This window comes from Dendrobates tinctorius, unplaced genomic scaffold (genome assembly GCF_039654945.1).
Source record: "Dendrobates tinctorius isolate UK_male_01 unplaced genomic scaffold, ASM3965494v1 ptg000005l, whole genome shotgun sequence".
Lineage (NCBI taxonomy): Eukaryota > Metazoa > Chordata > Amphibia > Anura > Dendrobatidae > Dendrobates > Dendrobates tinctorius.
This window is the reverse complement of record NW_027361673.1, coordinates 27087142-27106994: the sequence shown is the minus strand read 5'-3', so window position 1 is coordinate 27106994 and position 19853 is coordinate 27087142. Positions and strand designations below refer to the sequence as shown.

The window sequence follows — 19853 nt, the reverse complement described above, 5'->3', positions numbered from 1 at the left end:
TCCACTTCATCTCCTGACAGTTGCTCACCCTTCACCGCTTCCTTCTCCATTTGTTCTTTGGCTCTTGCACCTTCACTAACAGTTTTTGTGGTATCACCAGCCCCTCTTAATTGCAATAATCCACCCTCCCTTTGCACCCACCTGTGTGATGACAGTCTTTAAATTAGAGACAATGTTATCCCTTTTGCATCCTCCTCTTCCTCTGGGACCACCATCTCCTCCCGCAGGTTATTCAAAGTCTGTAGATGACCTGAATAGTGCTGCTGATGATGGTATCATCAGCGCTAACCATTTTAGTAGCCATTTTAAAACTGTGCAGAAGGGTGCAGAGGTCCTTAATCTGTGCCCACTCCGTAAATGTGATATGCACCACGTCCGTACTGTGTTGGCCTAGGATTTATAACATGACATACCGCGTCAGGGCTAATTGCTGCTGCTACAGTTGCTGCAGCAAGTGCAGAGTTGAATTCCACCATGTCGGCACATCTGAAAAACATCAACCTGTTAACTGGCATGGACAAAGACCTCTGTATCGATGCAAGTCGATGCCCTGAGGGGTGTGAACTGCAGAAGTGAGCACACATCTTACATGCTTTCTGCAGCAGCCCATTCAGGCCAAGATAGTGGTGGAGAAATCGCTGTACCACCAGGTTGAGGATGTGAGCCATGCAAGGCTCTTATGTGAGCTTGCCTTGGCATAGGGCTGCCACCAGTTTTGCACCATTATCAGGCACAGCAGGTTCAGCGGAGACAGCCATTGCTTAAACTTGGCCTGGAGAGCTGTCCACCACTCTTCAGCTGTATGATTGCAATCTCCAAGGCATATCAATTTTAACACTGCCTAAATGCGTTGAGCCCTGGCTGCGCAGTACGGAGATGGTGGGGATTTGCTTTGCACTGTTGGAACATGTGTCTCATTAAGGCAGAGGTTGAGGGTGCAGGTGGAGGCCATAGAAGAGGTAGATGAGGCAAAAGCTGTGAAGGAAGAGGTTTATCCTGGAAGCCTTGGGTATTCCAAGACTTGTGGAGCAGCCCCTACTCCACCTACCCCCATAGTTGTCCAAGTGTCTGTGGTGAAATGCACCCTGGCAGACATAGATTTAGTCAAGGAACGGATGATATTACTTGCGACATGCTGGTGTAGTGCAGGCACAGCTTTCTTAGGGAAGTAATGGCGACTGGGCAGCTGGTACTGGGGGACTGTGATGGCTCTCAGCTTTCGAAAAGCTTCTGTATCTACCAGGCGGAACGGCAGCATTTCCATGGCCAACAGATTTGAGAAGTGGAGTTCAACCTCTTAGCGTTGTCATATGTAGGAGCAAACAATCTTGTCACGCCGCCTCCGCATACTCACCCGGCCTCCGCTCCCACGCCGCAGCACCACGCCGCCCGACAGCCACGGCAGTCCCTTCTGACAGGCTCGCGGCCGACGGGGTCTCTGCATGCAATGCGCCATAGGCAGCGCCTTCCTCCTGTTACTTGTGCTCCAGCAATGCCCTAACCCGGAAGCACCTACGGACCAATGGCAGACCTGACAGGGCTATATTAGGCCGTTCCTCCCTGAGGGAGACGCCTGATCATTGTGTTTGCTAGCACACTGGGCCCTGCTTCCTCGTGTGCTCTCTGCAGTCTCGCAGTCCTGTCTTCGGTGATTCCTGCAGTAGCCTCAAGGGCCTGCCTTCCGTGGTCCCTGCAGTAGCTCCGCAGTCCGGTGTTCCTCCTCCATCCTGCTATCCACACTCCAGCCCTTCAGTCCTACTCCAGTCCTGCCTCCGGTGTTCCTGCTCCATCCTGCTATCCACACTCCAGCCCTTCAGTCCTACTCCAGTCCTGCCTCTGGTGTTCCTGCTCCATCCTGCTATCCACACTCCAGCCCGTCAGTCCTACTCCAGTCCTGCCTCCGGTGTTCCTGCTCCATCCTGCTATCCACACTCCAGTCCTCCAGTCCTACTCCAGTCCTGCCTCCAGTGTTCCTGTTCCATCCTGCTATCCACACTCCAGTCCTTCAGTCCTACTCCAGTCCTACCTCTGGTGTTCCCGCTCCATCCCGCTATCCACACTCCAGTCCTACAGTCCTACTCCAGTCCTGCCACCCGTGTTCCTGCTCCGACCTGTTGTCTATGCTCCAGTCCTGCCGTCCTACTCCGGTCCAGTCTCCAGTGATCCCGCTCAGCTGTCTACGCTTCAGTCCCGCACTCCTACTCCAGTCCGTCCTGAGCCGCCGCTCTCGGTTCCGGCTATCGTTGTACCCGAACCCCTGGGCCTGCTCCTAATGATCCCTGTATAGGGGTCGGCTCCACCTGGCAGCTCGCCCAGGGCCCCTCGGTGCCACGGTCCAGAAGGGCCACTCCTGGAGTTTTGTCTCCTGACCAGCCATGGTAACAAATCTTTTACCTCACCACAACTGTGGGACCGAGGGCTGGCAGTAGTGCTGAGAGAGAGTGGAGTACAGTGAACCAGACAAATTGCTGAATCGAGAGTGAGGTGCAGGCGGAGATGTTATGGTGGATTGATAAAGTTATGGTGTGCTCATTCTCTGAGATCGGTCAAAATCATCAGGCATGTCCGCTTCCTTTACAGTTGACAGAAGGCTCTCACTCAGTCTGACTGGAGCGGGCCAAGAATCGGAGACCTGCGTCACAATACATGTCATGGTAACAGAGGAGGAGGAAGAAACAGCAGGTGCGGTTGATGGGGCGGCTGATAGTTGTTGATGTCCGCTGGTCAGCATTTTATCTCAATGGGATTGCCAGAGTAACACATGTTGATTGCACATGTGAAGGTTCATGCAGTAGTCAAATTATTGCACTTTTTCCCTTTTCTCACTTTTTTGCAAAGTTGTCAGATAACGTGAGTTGTCTCATCCTTTGTGGTATCAAAAAAGTCCTAGGCTTTGCAACCCTTGCCTCTCCTACGAGCTGCAGACCTGCGAACGCTGCTGGCCACAGGCACAGTTGTGGCTGAGGATGCAGTGCTCATCGTATTTGCCTCAATCTGTGTCTGCGCAGTATGGCGTGGCTTAACCTCCTTATCTGCCTCCTCCTCCATCTCCTCAGATGACTTACTCAGCTGCATGATTCTGTGTTTATGGCAAGTGGCATCTACAACCTCATCCTCATCCTCTGTGTAATCACATTCCTTGCCCTGATAGTCAGCCTCCTTCTCTTCATGCCCTGACAACACAGTACAGTTCGCGTGAGCCTCAAATATCTGAATCTCATGAGGAACACCTCCCCCCAGGGGTTAATGTCTGGTGACGAGGGTCAGGATGCTGCTCGGAACCTACTTCGTCCTGCCCTGGATCCAAGCTAAAAAATTTGTGGCATCGGTTCAGATGATTTCCTCCTCTTGACTCTGTGAATCTTTGGAGTGCACTTCTGATGCCCATGGTATAGAATGTGTGAACAGCTCTGTAGACTCACCCATCTGTGTTTCCCTACAGTCAGTTGAGCGGTTGGAGAGTTGTGACACAGTGGGAAGCTAGGGTACTTGGGGTACCACGTCTGTGGACTGTACTGTGTGTGAAGTTGAGCTGGAGGAAGAGGAGGAGAGGCCACTTGAAGCTGCACTTGCGATCCACTCGAATACATGCTCTTTCTGGGCCTCATCAACAAGGCGTACCCCTTTGCGGCTGCCAAAGAAAGGTAGTGGAGCAGCCAATCCAGTAACAGAAGTTGTCAGTTTTGTTTGTATAGGACGTGACGTTGTTGGTTCACTAGTGCTTTCACTAACATTACCACGTACACATTGAACACCATGCCTAATCCCCCTTCCACAATGGCCTCACTTTTTCCCAGTCATGTTGCTCAGATAGTGTGGTAGGAGCACAGTAATAGCAACAAAAAAATTGATTTTTTTACTCTGCACCAGCTCTGTACACAACTGAATTTCAGCGGCACTAAGTGACAAGGTGAAATATGGCATGCTGTATCACGTTAGTAACAGAAGAAAGCATTCTTGTATAACAAAGAAGATATGTTCCAATTATAAAAATGAGATCACCCCTACTGTATCACGTTAGTCACAGAAGAAAGAATTGTTTCAGTGTGGATTAGACCTGTATAACAAAGAAGATATGCTCCAAACAATTCGAAAAATGAGATCTCCCCTACTGTATCACATTGGTAACAGAAGAAAGTATTATTTTAGTGTTGATAAAGCCTGTATTACCTAGAAGATTTGCTTCAAGCAATTTCAAACTCTAATCTAGCCTGCTGTATCACATTTGTCACAGAGAAAAATATCTTTTTTTACTGTGCAACAGCTCTGCCCACACAACAAATTCACTACAACTAAATGAAAAGGTGGGATATGGCGTGCTGCATCACGTTTAGCAACAGAAAAAAATTTATTTTTACTGTACAATGTTTAAGCTAGAAATACTGGTCCAAGCCCTGTCCCATGCATCCATTCTGCTCAATTATACTATTTGTACTTTGGGTCAATTGATGCCACTTTTCCTGGCGTCTCCCCCTAATTTTAGCTGTTTTGGCAGCTTTTTGGCACCCCTGAATGTGTTGTCTATGTGTTTGGTTTTGCCTCCCATTGAATTCAATGGGCTTCGGATATGTTCGACGAACTGTTTGGTGAACATCGGGCTGTTCGCCAACCCAAACCGAACCTTGAAAGGTTCATCTCTAATTGATAGTAACCATTGAGAAGGTAATGGCAGAAATCAGAGCTAAGTACAGTCTCTGATGTTACCTACTGAGTTAGCTCCTTATCCCCACACTACAGATGCACCGAGCATGTACATAGGATACTGGGAAGGGACGAAACCTTGGAGGGGATGCTATTTTATTAAAGAGGCTTATAGACTTAAGATTTTGATGACCTATCCTTAGTATTAGTCATCAGATTAGCAGGTAGCCCAAAAGATTTATTCCATTGTGTAGTGGTTGTTCCGGGGTTCTGAAGCTCAGCTCATATTGAAGTGAAAAGAACCTGAGCTGCAATACCCGAGAACGGTCACTATACAGTGTACTCATGACCTAGCATATTTTTACAGTTATTAATATTACATTTTATTTTTTTTTTAATTTGATAGACATTTTTAATTTTGATTTTTTTTTTTACTTAGACTGTACTGGCATACGTTTTTATGTACAAACACTAGTCTATATATTAATATACCAGTACATGATAGCAAAGGAAAATGTGGGGTCAATTGTTGGGTCTGTATTAACATTAGGAGACATGGTCGACATCACTGGAGACCGTCAATAGATCCTAGGATGTCCGTCCATACTAGTTATGGGCCTCAATCAATGAGACAAGTCTCTTTCAGGTCTTCCTGTAAATTAGCAATGATTTTGGCATTCACAGGGTTCAACAACTGAGTTTCAGTCTGTTCTCAGTCAATAGAGCAGGACTGTGGCTCAGTACTACAGCCACACCCTACTGTACATCCTAAATGCATTCTTGCTATGTCATCACAATCAACATGATGAGTATGCTTGTCATGTTACTGCAACTGCCCAGCATTGATAATGAGCATATTTCTCATGCACTCTGGAGGGCAAAAAAACGGAAACCCCTCCCCCCCGGCTTACATCTTTACATACAAAACAACAGGAGACTCTTTAACAGCAATGGGCCATACCAGCCTTAAACATTTTACCACTTATCCATGTAGCTAAGTAGTAGATTGGCGGAGGTCTGAAAGATACCTTGTCTAAATAGGGGACCCTTATGACTGAGGCTAGGTGCCATTTGAATGAAGAATGGGATGAGAATGCACTCTGCCTCTGTTTTAAGTCTCTGGTAGAATGTGCACAGAAGCACAGAGGTGGCTTGTGGTTTCACAATAACTATGTTGCTATGAGCATAGCAGACAAATTATACTAATGGTTCTAGGGAGAGACATAGTATACGGGGGTGAGGGGGGGCAGTTGGCCAATTCCACAGATGCCAAATTGTAGAGGGCAGCAAAAAATAAGACTCTGCTCTCTCATTGTCATAATTTTCGTAGCACCAACACTTAGCTTTAGGCAATCTTCACTGATCATCAAGGCATGAGCCACATCTATCACAGGATAGGTGCAGTGATTTCCCAACTCCAGTGAGCATGAGCAGCAGAGCAGGGCCCCTCTCTCTCTTCTGGCAGCAGTTCCTATGCAGGGCACAGTGCGTCTGTAGTCAAGATGACTTTGTCAAAATACTGGGCTCTGCTTCAGCACCTTTATCAGCTCGGTCACAGACTATGCACAGTGCAGCAGCCAGCAACACACGCATCTCAATTGTTGTGCTCTGCATAGGCAGCGATTGAGATGACAAAGGCTTCAATGTTTTCTCCCACAGCTCCTCACGTTTTCTCTCACTAGTAAATTTGTGAGTGGCGAGATAGACAATGGCTAGGAGAGCTACAAGGTAGGAGATAAATCTGGAGACGCAGCAGGCCATGGTAGCATGTTTATGCCATGTAGGCTGCTTATAGGAGCATGAACAACACGCAGCCTGTAGCTGTCATGTTCAACATGATATCAACAGCTTATGGGACATTTTGGAGAAAGGTCTGCACCACTGGTTCCATGACCAAATAAAGTAAACACCAAGGTGCTAGTGTACCTGTGGGTCGCCCTCCCAGGGCTGTGGGGTACTCGGTACCAGGCCGGTCTCTCAGAGGGGAATGTCACAGCAGCGGTGGTCCGGTCTGTGGCCCTGGGCGCCCATGTAAAAGAGATGAAGTGATGGAATAAAGTTTATGAATGAATGATTCGTGACGCCACCTGTGGTGTTCGGCAATGAAGATGTTAAGCCGACGCTGCAGACAGATCCTCTGGGACAGATGGTGGGGTGCAGCAATGATGGTGTAGCCCTCCACAGGCAGGGCTGTAGTCCCAGGGCAGAGTAGATGAAGGGGGTAGGTGTTGAGGAAGAGGGTGTAGTGTTTGGCACAGAAATATAGCAATGCCGGAGAGTTTGTAGGAAGAAGGCAAGGACACAACAGGGTGCAGTTTCTTTACCTTTACTTTGGCTTGGCAAATGCAGTCCAGGGTCCCGATTACAGATTGCACAGGAGCTAATTAGCCTGGAAGCAACTCAGGAATCTCTCTATGCAGATAGGTTGTGTAGTCTCCTTCCTAGCGCTTACTTGAGGTACATGCAGTACTGTGTTACACTGAAGTTCCTACTTCTTGTTCCCTCCCAGATCTACCTCGTGTGGCAGACAGCTGTAGCCTTCTATCTCTTCTCTTGGCTCACCCGTTGCTGTTGTGCCTCCGAGTCTTAGGTGGGAATAGAGCATTTACAGCTTCCTATTCCTCTGGTTTCTGTTGCAGGACCTTCAGTATCCATACAACCATGGAGACCACGCTCCAGATCATGTGCTCCAGCTGGGAACGAGCTCTCAACTCTGCTCAGTCTCCTAGCTTCTCTCTCCACATCTACACACTTCGGCCTCCTCACACTAACTCCTCATTTCCCTTCCTGGCCCTCAGAGAGCACTCCTCCCCCAATTCTGGTTCAGAGCTCCCTCTGCTGACCCGGAGTGGGAACTGTGTTGCATGTTATGGTTAACTGCTAAAGAGACCCTTCATTGTTTCCAAGCCTGACATCACCCTCCCTGGAGGAAGGCAATGCAACTGTGGCGACCATACTCCTGGCGGCGCCACACCTGCATTGAAGACTAGAATGGTCCAGCTACCGTACATTATGCCACCCCACTTCTTAATCTCAGGAGTAGGACCAGTGTGACATTACCTTATGAATACCGCTTCATGGAATTGACTATGTGCATATTATTATGTTTTTCGATTCTGTGATTTACTTCATTTTAAAGACTTTTTTTTCTTGGTGATGTAACTTCATTGTTGAGTAGTGTATACACATACAGTTTTGTGTGAAAGTTTGTGTACCCTTCAGAATTGTCAACTTTTTTGCAGAATGTATATGTGTGTGTATATATATATATATATATATATATATATATATATATATATATATATATATAATTGCCTTGTAATGTTTTTACTTCCTATTCTGTCCAGATGTCACCGTATCCCAGAATTCCAAGCGGAGGAAGTTCACCAACCGCCATATTGGGACACCCAAGTGATGGGTGTCTCAATATGGAAACTGCTGCAGGTACCAACCTATTGCACGGTGCCACCAGCGAAACACCATCGCACCACACATACACACACTGTATACGCCGTACGCACCACACACACAGACTCACACACACTCTCACATTCACACACACACTCTCACACTCACACTCATGCAGCCTCTTGTGCGGTACCACCAGCGGAACAGCATCGCTCTGCGCCTGCGCAAATTCCGCACATTCGCAGGAAATCATTCGGTTGATCCAGGCGGCAGATGCGCGACATGTCTACAGGCAGAAGAAGCCAGTCACATTAAAGGGGTTTTCCCACGAACTAAAGTTCATTTTAAAAAGTGTCTGTGTCTGACCGTGTACGGAGCATACCACAGCTCCTGGGCAGGGAGGAAGCAAAAGACAATACTGATATTACAGCAGGGGATCAGAGAGGATTCATTTTTTGAGGTAAAATATTTCAATGACTGCTTTTAAACAATATTTTACCTCACAAAATGTATCCTCTGTGATCTCCTGCTGTAATGTCAGTATTGTCTTTTGTTTCATCCACTGCCATGAGCTGTGGTATGTTCTGTACATGGTCAGACACAGGGGTGAGAGAGACAGAGCACAGGGTGGAGACAGCTCAAAAGGGACAGCACTTGAGGGGAGAACACAGCACAGGAAGGGGAGAGACAGCAGACAAGGGGGATAGCACATGGGGTAGACAAGTCAAAGAAGAGAGCACAGACTGGAGAAGTCAGCACATGGGGAAAGAAAGAGTGGATAGGTGGGTGAGCACATGGGGGGAGAGATTCTCAACGGTGCAAAGCCTGCCCCCATCGTGACATTACCGCCCTCCCGATGCAATAGCATCGGGCCTCTATCTAGTATATATATATATATATATAATGTATATACTTACCTTGTAATGTCTTCACATCCTGTTCTGTCCAGATGTTCCGGATCCCAGAATTCCAAGCGGCGGAAGTTCACCGACTGCCATATTGGGACACCCAAGTGATGAGTGTTTCAATATGGAAACTACTAGTAGTACCAGCCTTTTGCACGGTACCACCAGCGGAACACCGTTGCACCACAGACACACACATGCACACACACACTGTATACGCCATATGCACCACACACAAACACACACTGGATATGCCGTATGCACCACACACACACTGTATACACTGTACGCAGCCTCTTGTGCGGTACTACCAGCAGAACACAGTCGTGAACACGCCACTGCCGGGATCAGTCAAATGATTCACTGACCACCTCCATCTTTGTACAGGAGGAGTGCATGCACAGTTTTAATATGACCGTCGTTATCTGTCTGCACAAAGATGGCGGCAGTCTGATTTACTCATGAGGGAAGAAGACAGCACAGTGGTGGAGAGAGAGAGAGCAGACAAGGGGAAGCACACATGGGGTACACAGGTCAAAGAAGAGATGACATGAGAGAAGACAGCAGATGGGGGAGAGAGAAAGCACATAGGGGAGAGAGACAGAGCACAGGGGGCAGACAGCTCAAACGGGACAGCACATGTGGGGAGAACACAGCACAGGAAGGAGAGAGACAGCAGACAAGGGGGATAGCACATGAGGTAGACAGGTCAAAGAAGAGAGCACTGACGGGAAAAGTCAGCAAATGGGGAAAAAGAGAGTGGATAGGTAGGTGAGCACATGGTAGGGAGAGATTCTCAATGCTGCAAAGCCTGCCCCCATCGTGACATTACCGCCCTCCCGATGCGATAGCATCGGGCCTCCATCTACTATATATATATATATACACTCACTGGCCACTTTATTAGGTACACCTGTCCAACTGTGTGTTAAGACTTAATTTCTAATCAGCCAATCACATGGCGGCAACTCAGTGCATTTAGGCATGTAGACATGGTCAAGACAATCTCCTGCAGTTCAAACCGAGCATCAGTATGGGGAAGAAAGGTGATTTGAGTGCCTTTGAACGTGGCATGATTGTTGGTGCCAGAAGGGCTGGTCTGAGAATTTCAGAAACTGCTGATCTACTGGGATTTTCACGCACAACCATCTCTAGGGTTTACAGAGAATGGTCCGAAAAAGAAAAAAAATCCAGTGAGCGGCAGTTCTGTGGCCGGAAATGCCATGTTGATGCCAGAGGTCAGAGGAGAATGGGCAGACTGGTTCGAGCTGATAGAAAGGCAACAGTGACTCAAATTGCCACCCGTTACAACCAAGGTAGGCAGAAGAGCATCTCTGAACGCACAGTGCGTCGAACTTTGAGGCAGATGGGCTACAGCAGCAGAAGACCACACTGGGTACCACTCCTCTCAGCTAAGAACAGGAAACTGAGGCTACAATTTGCACAAGCTCATCGAAATTGGACAGTAGAAGATTGGAAAAACGTTGCCTGGTCTGATGAGTCTCGATTTCTGCTGCGACATTCGGATGGTAGGGTCAGAATTTGGCGTAAACAACATGAAAGCATGGATCCATCCTGCCTTGTATCAACGGTTCAGGCTGGTGGTGGTGGTGTCATGGTGTGGGGAATTTTTTCTGGGCACTCTTTGGGCCCCTTGGTACCAATTGAGCATCGTTGCAACTCCACAGCCTACCTGAGTATTGTTGCTGACCATGTCCATCCCTTTATGACCACAATGTACCCAACATCTGATGGCTACTTTCAGCAGGATAATGCGCCATGTCATAAAGCTCGAATCATCTCAGATTGGTTTCTTGAACATGACAATGAGTTTACTGTACTCAAATGGCCTCCTCAGTCACCAGATCTCAATCCAATAGAGCATCTTTGGGATGTGGTGGAACGGGAGATTCGCATCAGGGATGTGCAGCCGACAAATCTGCGCCAACTGTGTGATGCCATCATGTCAATATGGTCCAAAATCTCTGAGGAATGCTTCCAGCACCTTGTTGAATCTCTGCCACGAAGAATTGAGGCAGTTCTGAAGGCAAAAGGGGGTCCAACCCCTTACTAGCATGGTGTACCTAATAAAGTGGCCTGTGAGTGTATATATTTATATATACTGTATATATACACTTACTGTTTATAAAACCTCCAAAAAATTACGTTATTTGAGGCATAGGTTGGTGGCTTCTAAGGCTGAATCATGGAGCTGATTTTAATACAGCGCACCTGCCATAAATGTTAGCAATTTCCTGAATTAAGATAGTGTACAAATCTATGCAGATGCTATATGCATGTAACAATTTTTTTGCTGACAAACATGATTATTATTCAGACCCATTTATATCTTTTAACCTACTACCAGAATTGAAACAGGATTCTGTGTAACAGGAAAATAAAAATTCCAATAAATATTAATTCATTTTCCTGATCTCTGATGATAATGATATTATCAGAACATTTCTTCTAGGATTATTTCGGGCTGAGACCAGTGGATATCAGTCACACACATAGAGCACACAATTGTCCTTGTCTACTTGTCTCACTGCAGAATGTGTGACCAGCCTGAAATGTAAAATTATAGTAATTACTGTTAATATTATTATTAATCATATGCATTTATACAGCACCATCATATTCTGCAGCTACATACAATCTGGAGGGTAGCTTTATGGACAAAATGATTATATTTATTTTCCATCACCGTTTTTCCAGGATGCTATGGTTAGTAAGGGTCTAAGTGCATAACAAAAGACAAAAACAAGAATGTCATGAACTTAATGAATGACAGACTGGTACAGAAGAATAGAGGACCCTGCTCGTGAGCGCTTCCAATGTTCCTGGCTGTCTCCTTATGTTACTAGTATGATATTAGAAGGCAGCCAGATGTGCAAAGATAAAGAGCTGAAGTCAATGAAATCAGGGAAAAGCTTCCATTTCCTTGTGTGAATGAGGGGATTCTCCTCAGAGTAGTTCTAAAGTGCATCTATGGTCACAGCCATTCCCCAGGCAGCATCTTCTGACGCCACGCCTTAAGGATCCCATCCCTGGAATGCTCAGCACCACTCCAGGGTTCCAATCACCATCCACACAGGGTCTTGGAATAAACCACCATGCACATCATCGACGTAGGAAAAGGCGTCTCCCATGGGATGGATGCACATACCAGAGCATCTTTCGTTCCTCCCATCCAGCCCCCCTGCGATTCTTATAAGATGGCAGCGTCCTCTGTCTTACAAATTCCCCCTCCCACGTGCTGCTGGTGCTCTGTGTGCCTGGGTGTAGCAAGTGCATGGGCAGAAGCATCCTGCCTTGTCTTGACTGATCCTGCATCTTCTGCACAGCTTCTGCCTGAACATCATGTCAAGCTCTTCTCTGCAGTCACAAGGTGAGCCCACAGCTGGATGCCCCCGACCTTTCCTCCTCTTCGATGGCATCCCCCCTTATTGTTACTTTCTTTGCAGTGCAGCCCCCCCAGCTGTGAGATGGCAATTATCTCTAGATTAACCTCTGTCATCCAGCAATGCACTTTTCACGTTACAAGGCAATTCTTTGTTACATCACATTCTCTTGTGCCCATCCTAGTAGACATTTTTAGCCTGGATCTGGATCCCACCTCTAGCTTATTAATTGGCTGCATAATCTTATGCTTCCCGAAAACAAAAGAGTTGGGAGGGGGTTTAACGATCAAAGGAAATGTCACTAATTAGTCACACCGATTTCTATTTTGTCAGATTTGTTTTATTAGCGTCAAACTAAATGAAAAATATTGTTTCCATATTAAACTTTTTCAACTTAATTAGTAAAAATATTGACGCTACTAGAGATTTGGATATTAATCTATTTTGGCTTTGGTTGTATAATGTATGTGAATTTATAGGGAAGCCTAGTGTATGTTGGTCTGCATAAGTGTATTTAAAGAGAATGTTGAGATATTGCCCTGGAGGCGAGGGTCTGGTGAAGGCAGATGAGGGGGCTTGTGCTAGAGCTGTCATTCTCACAGACCATGTTCTTCCTAATGCAGACTAGAGAGATGTTGAAGTGAGTAGTAGATGATCTGGGCGTGCCGTCGAAGACATAGGAGAAGACCTACTCGTGTGGTGGCGGCAGTAGCACTGTCTGGACCAAACGTCTGCTGACTGTAAAATGAAGTTAGGCGTAGGAAGGGAGGGTGACTTTCACCTAGCAGTGCTCCACCACTTAAACCGACATGAGATACATGCTGCACACATGTCACATTATATATGGTCCATACAAAGCTGGAAAAAGTGCCCATAGACCAAGGTGACAATATATATTTATACTGATGCTGTATATATGCATTCTAGGAACAGATCATTAAATTTTTAGATATTAACAAATTTTGACAGAAAAAAAATTGAATCAATAAAAATCACCCATAAACTCTTTTATCAAGAACATAATGACTATTCATATAACCGAGGCATACAAATGTCCAAGCTCCATACGGATTATTTAAAACATATGCAAATGTAGCCTTGTGTTTGCATATACTGTATGTGTACAATTTCTAAATTTCTACTGACCTAGTCGCAAAAAAATGGATTTAGGGCCCAATTATGAAGACCTAATTTGTGGTTTCAACATTAAAAATAAGAAGATATAGAATATCAGAAAGATTATATTTTATATAGGTTCCTATCATGGATGAAGGAGGAGCCGAAGTAATGATAATGAGTAGCGATAGAGCCTATTTAGTGCTGTCATGGTGCTGACTGTTACTTGGTGCAGGTTTATGGTGATGGTGGTGTACAGTAGGATTGTCATGAGAATTTTGCAGAGTGGCACCCCCTCGTGTCCATAGCAGTGACTATGTGAAGGGTGTCACACAGAACATTCCAGAATACACACATGAATATACGGGGTAAACAATCGACGTGTCATATATACTAGTGTGGAAAGCTCACACGAGAAATTGGATTGACTTATTTAGGTTTCTCACCAGTTTATAGCAGGAAGCTAAAGGTTTGCGTGTTGCATAAAATGTCACTAGATTTTCGTGCTGGAGATAATAAACCTAGATATTTGTGATGGAGATTGAACAAATGTTGTTACATTTCAGCAAAAGTCCTAGGTGACCTTCAAAGAGATTGGAAAGTCCAGGAGCATGAAAAAGGCGTAGACACCTAGTTCTTGAGTCCAATATGGCTGCCATAGTGGTGTATAGATATGGTGGTCTAAGATGGCTGCATGACTTTGCAACTTGGCTAACAGGGAAACTGCACATCATTTTCAACATAAAAAGGAATTATTTACCAAATTATGTTTGATTCACAGTTTATAAATGATGAGAATGACTTATAATCAGTTTATCATTGTATCTCATTTCTACATATGGTATAATGAGCCACTCCCTAGTGCCACATGCTTCAGGAAGACAAGGAAATCAAGCCGCCTGCTTTTGGATATAGTTCATTTTATTCGAGATCAGAACAAGAAATAAGATATTTATATTCTTTTTCTTTCTTCTTGCTTATGATATTTCAGTTTAACCCAGCACCTTCACTACCTAGGCATGGCAAGGAAAGTCTGGCATGTACAGGCTCAAACGAGGAAGACTCAGGAATAGATAGAGTTTAGGGTTCTTTACTATTCTGTAATCTTTCTTTATGTTTATTTTCTTTATAGATTTGATATTAAGGTAGAGATCAAGGTAAATATGTAGTTTGCATCATTTGACAGAACCGCCTGTGCACACAACTCCATGAATGTGTTCGTATTGATCCTGCAGCAACTGGAGGCATGTGCCCGAGGATTTAACTATGGCCACTTCAGTCTTTACTCATTTTGTTCTTCTTGTTTGCAGTGCTAACCATGCGCTGTATTCTGGGCGTGAACCAGCGCAAGGCACGAATATATATGTGTGTGAATACACTATATATGTATATATTCATATACATACATATATATGGTTACGTACCCTCCCCCAAAAAACGCTACATTTAGTAACAGCTGAAAGTACACGATACATAAAAATTATTCTACCTCTCTATCCATCTATCTATCTATCCATATATCTATTATCTATCTACCTTATCTATTATCTATCTATCATCTATCTACAATATCTATCTATTATATATCTATCTATCATCTATGTATCTACAGTATCTATTATCTATCATCTATCTTCAGTATCTATCTATCTATCTTTCAACAGTATCTATCTATCATCTATTTATCTATCTATCTGTCTATCTATCTATCTATCAACAGTATCTATCTATCATCTATTTATTTGTCTATCTATCTGTCTATCTATCTATCTATTATCTATCTATATATCTGTCTATTATCTATCTATCTATCTATTCCAATCTATCCAACAGAGAGCACCATATCTCTGTGTCCTCCCGTCATGAAGGAGGGGTCTGTCCAGGAGCAATTGAATTCTATAATAGCTGTGGATTTATGATCTCGCATTGCAGTTATGAGTAGTTTGACATGTAGGTGATTATATACTGTGTTTTTATTGAAGTGGACACAGTCTTTCCACCAGGCATGTTTGTCATTCAGAGATCTGCTTGTAAATGATACTAGATCTCACAAGTATTTGTATTCTGATATTTGTTATCATTTAGACTGATTGTCTTAGTGGTGATGCGGAATGAACGCACATTCTTCCATTTGACGTCAGTATTGAGCCTCACCTGCCTGTGTGGCGGACACATAATGAGCAATGCAGCGCAGGGCTGGAAAAAAAAATACAAGATGTTACAGACGACAGGTATCTCTCTATGAGAAATTGTTATTTTCCAATCAGTCTAAAATGAAGCTAAAAAACGGAGTTATAGAAACGGTACATAACCCACGAACAATGTGATTAATCTCAGGATATTTGGCTACGGTATTACTTCTACGTACATAGTATGTTGCTTTGGTAGATTTCCGTTTTAAGCCTTTCTTAGGCAGTAAGTATAGATGTTTCAAGATTTCTCAAAGGACTTTAGTGAATCCCAGTTAATGGTCAATCAGTTTCGCATTAGGCGATTTTAATGATCTGAAACTAATACTGGAAAAAAAAGTAAAAAAAAACCATGTAATATTCTTGAAGGCTTGGGCCTTATTAGAGCTAAGGGTTTCTAGCTTGGAGGAAGCTTAATGCAACAGGTCAACCTGCAATCTGAATAGTCAGGATAGTGGCCATTTCATACAGAACGTGATTGAAAAGCTCATACCTGATATGGGTATGGTCAGAATTTGTATCATAGTTGGAACATAGAAAAATATCTATCTATTCCTTTAGTAAGTATATTATGAGGGCCATGACTAAATTCCACCCTATCCATTACTGCATACAAAATGTGGCTTCAATAGCTAAATCAATGATAGGCGTACAGCAAGGAGAAATGCCCAAGATCTAGAAGGACCAAGGACTTTCCTGATTTCTGTTAGTGTGAAGAATTTATTTGGAAGGTGTTTGTTTAAGTCTTAAGATCTTATTTCCTTTTATTAGTTTTATAGTGTTCTCCTCGATGGTGTATGTGTTTTTTTATTTATTCACTTTCTCTTTAAATTTTAATTCATGTTTTTTTCCCCAAAAAGATTTTAAAAATATTACCGTAATTTAAAAATGTTAAGATGTATTATAATTGTCTAATTCTCACAAGAAACATATATATGTATATATACTTTTCAGTTCAGGCTACAAGAAATCTCCAGAGGTTATTGCAGAAATGTTGATGTATTTCAAAGTGAGAAATTGACCTAGTAATGATCTTTTTATGTAAAACAATCTATACAAGTTCAGCTTCCAACAGGTATCCCTTCCTCAATATATGATGCGAAAAATACAGGCTGTTACGGATGATTTGTGATGGATACGGAGTTTTCCTCCTTTTTTGCTTTAGCACAGTGAAAAATACATGCAGCATCTAGGGTGGGGCTCATTGCAGTATTCAACTGTGCGTTGTGCTGGCAGAAAATAATGGAAGGGAGCAAAGCTGTGTAACTACTGCCATCTAATCTTTCACAGGCTCGTCCTGCAACAATTTCTATTACATAATTAATCTTAAAATATATATATATACTATATATTAAATTCTTTTGATTCTAGAAAGCGAAACAACAAGTGGCTGCCACTAGATTTGATACTGACTGCATTCGTAATGATAAATCCGGATTTAATATGAAAAATGTGGACATTTTAGGTACGAATCCTTGACAGCAATTTTGCAATATGCATTTCCACATTTTTTAAAGGTCCATATAAACCCACAGGTATCAGGTTGCTTAGTTATTTGTCACACCAGAATAACAGTGACATTCTTTTACAAGATAACATTTTGAGAGCATAATTGATCAAATAAGATGTTTCTTTTTTTTTCTTTTATTAATTATTGGATCTTTTTATCAGTTTTATTTCAGAATTGTCGTACGAGTTTTTTAGTGTTTTTTTAATTCTATTTGAATTTTTTCAGAGTTCCTTTATAACAATATAACAATATTCCTTAATATTTATTTTTTTTATTATTATAAATGTACTTTTTTTTTAAAAGCATGACATTATTCTCTTTTTTAAATGTACCTGTTGAGGATCTTTTTTTCTTATTACGAGAGAAGTTTTAAATGAATAGTTAACTAAAATGTAAAAAATAGGTTTTTAGTAACAAATTAAAATGATTTTTTTTACAAAGGTTTCCATAAAACACTTGAATTTATACTATTAAATTAACTTATCTTTAAGCAAATAAAATATGTTTAAATATTACAAATATATCTTAGCCCATCGGGCAAATGAAATATCAATTCCAGGAGCTGATGTAGTTATAAACATACAATATGTAGGCAAATAATATACATTTGAAGTAATATGTGAACGAAAAGATAATATAAACTTTTCTGTTAACTGATCAAAATTTGCAAACATCACACTTAGAGATCCACATAATGGACAAATAATAAACATTTTGTAAATCACCCATATGCTTGTGAGATCGTTTTTTGGTTCATAGTTAGACAAAGTTGTAAAATTCCAAAATCTTGGACCTTTTTTTAAAAAAAGTGGTTCAATAATGTTGCTCTTTGTATATTACTATGTTTAGAATTCTTGTTGGTTACCAAAAAAATCTTTAATGAAAGAAGTAAAAACTTTCAATACCAATATGTAACATTATTTCTCAGAGTCTTGTAGTGTTTCATTAATTCCAGTTGGAAAAAAAACAGGCGTGAAAAAAGGGCATTAGATATGATAGGAAAAGGACAGAAGAAAAAAAGATGTTAACAGATTTTTAACATTTTACATTTAAAATAGTAGACATTGCAGGCATCATTTCTTATTGTTTTTTTGTTGGTCATTTGTTAAAAAATTGATAAAAAATTGAGCATCGTATTCCCCGCAATTACTGATGCGTAGCTTATATTAATGTAAAATTTCAGTGATGTCAAAATGCTTGATAGGGTGTGGCCTGACGAACAGAAACTAGGAATGGGAGGAAAGCAGGGCTTTGTTCACGCTCTATAGCACAGGTAAATCTAGAGATATTTCTATTATTTGCATTTCCAGTTTATGTTTTTAATAGCACTTTTATGATATATATATTAACCGTTGCTGTTTATTGCCTTTACATAACCAGCCATAGCTTCCTTTTTCTGGCTGACACATGTTCAGCAGAATTTAACATTAAGATAGATGATATTATATTCTTTACTTCTTCGTGTTATTAGTGCTAATATTTCTATTTAGTATCATATATGTCGCGATAATGTACCCGTGCAAACCCGCAGATGCTTATAAAAGGCGAAGCAGTAATATGAAATTAGCTCAGCCCTTTATATTGATATCAGAGGAAGAGTGAATACTGAGATATACCATGATGAACAGTGATGTATCGTGCTGCATGACATTTGTGTACCTCGTTGGCAAACCCCTTGTCGTTGTGACAAACAGGGTCATTACATTGCAGTCCTACTATACAATTTGTGATCCTCTTCTATAGAGCGTTGCCTGTGCTGGCAGACACTGTGCTCGCTACAGCAGACACTAAGCCAGGCAAATGCATATGCTTTCAATTGCTCCCCTGCTGTGCAGGATCCCTTATGATATCAGAGCAAAGCCTGAAACTAGCACCAGATCACGTATCTCTAGTGCTCCTGTCAGAAGACTGAGCAAAAGGGATGGTACACCTTACCAGAATCACACACACACACACATATATATATATATACACATGCACACACATGCGCACACACGCAAGCACACCTGCACACACGAACACACACACTGCAAGTTTTTCTTGCTAGTCTTTCTTTCTCCAAGACGGAAAAAAATACCCTTTCAGCTCCATTACCTCCTGGAGAGAACTAATTTTCCAGTAGTCAAGCTCAATCTGGATAAATAATTAGACAGAAAGAGGGACAGAGATGGTTATGTCAGCGATGCTTCTAATTTATGATCATCAATGCTTTCTACTCGGAAGGATAGAACCGCATAGATGGGTCACACAGTGAGCAGTACCGTATGTACCCATCCCCGCAGAAGAGGCCTGCTTGCATGCATCGCAGTGACGTACAAAGAAGACCCATTCATCCCCAGAGGCGAGACGCAGCCCAAGGTGCTTTGGACTGAAAGGGTTAATTCTGCAAGATCAGTAGACAAAAAAAAAGGGATGCATTCATTATTAAACAGAAGTGCTGGTTATTGGTGAGATATGTGCATACTGTTCACATTCTCATCAAACTGTATGTAACAAAAAAATTCACATTTTTTCAACCGGAATAGTAATAATGAAAGTAGTCATATAAACTATACAACACTATATAATAAAAAATGGAAATAAGACCAAATTTTTGCGCAATGACATTATTACTAAATATGCTTTAATAATAATAGTAATGCGTAGATATAAGCAAAATATCGAAGTCCGCACATTCCTA

At 42.6% G+C, this 19853-nt stretch overlaps 1 long non-coding RNA gene across 2 annotated transcripts in view; it reads left to right on the top strand.

Moving 5' to 3' along the window:
• The first annotated feature begins 12129 nt into the window (after window positions 1-12129).
• The window catches only part of LOC141084290 (uncharacterized), a 156676-nt gene continuing 148952 nt past the window's right edge, over window positions 12130-19853 (top strand). The window contains exon 1 of one of the 2 annotated variants that reach the window (XR_012230968.1): window positions 12130-12345. This is a non-coding gene — a long non-coding RNA (uncharacterized lncRNA). The remainder of the gene's footprint in view (window positions 12346-19853) is intronic. The other variant, XR_012230967.1, reaches the window with a different exon arrangement.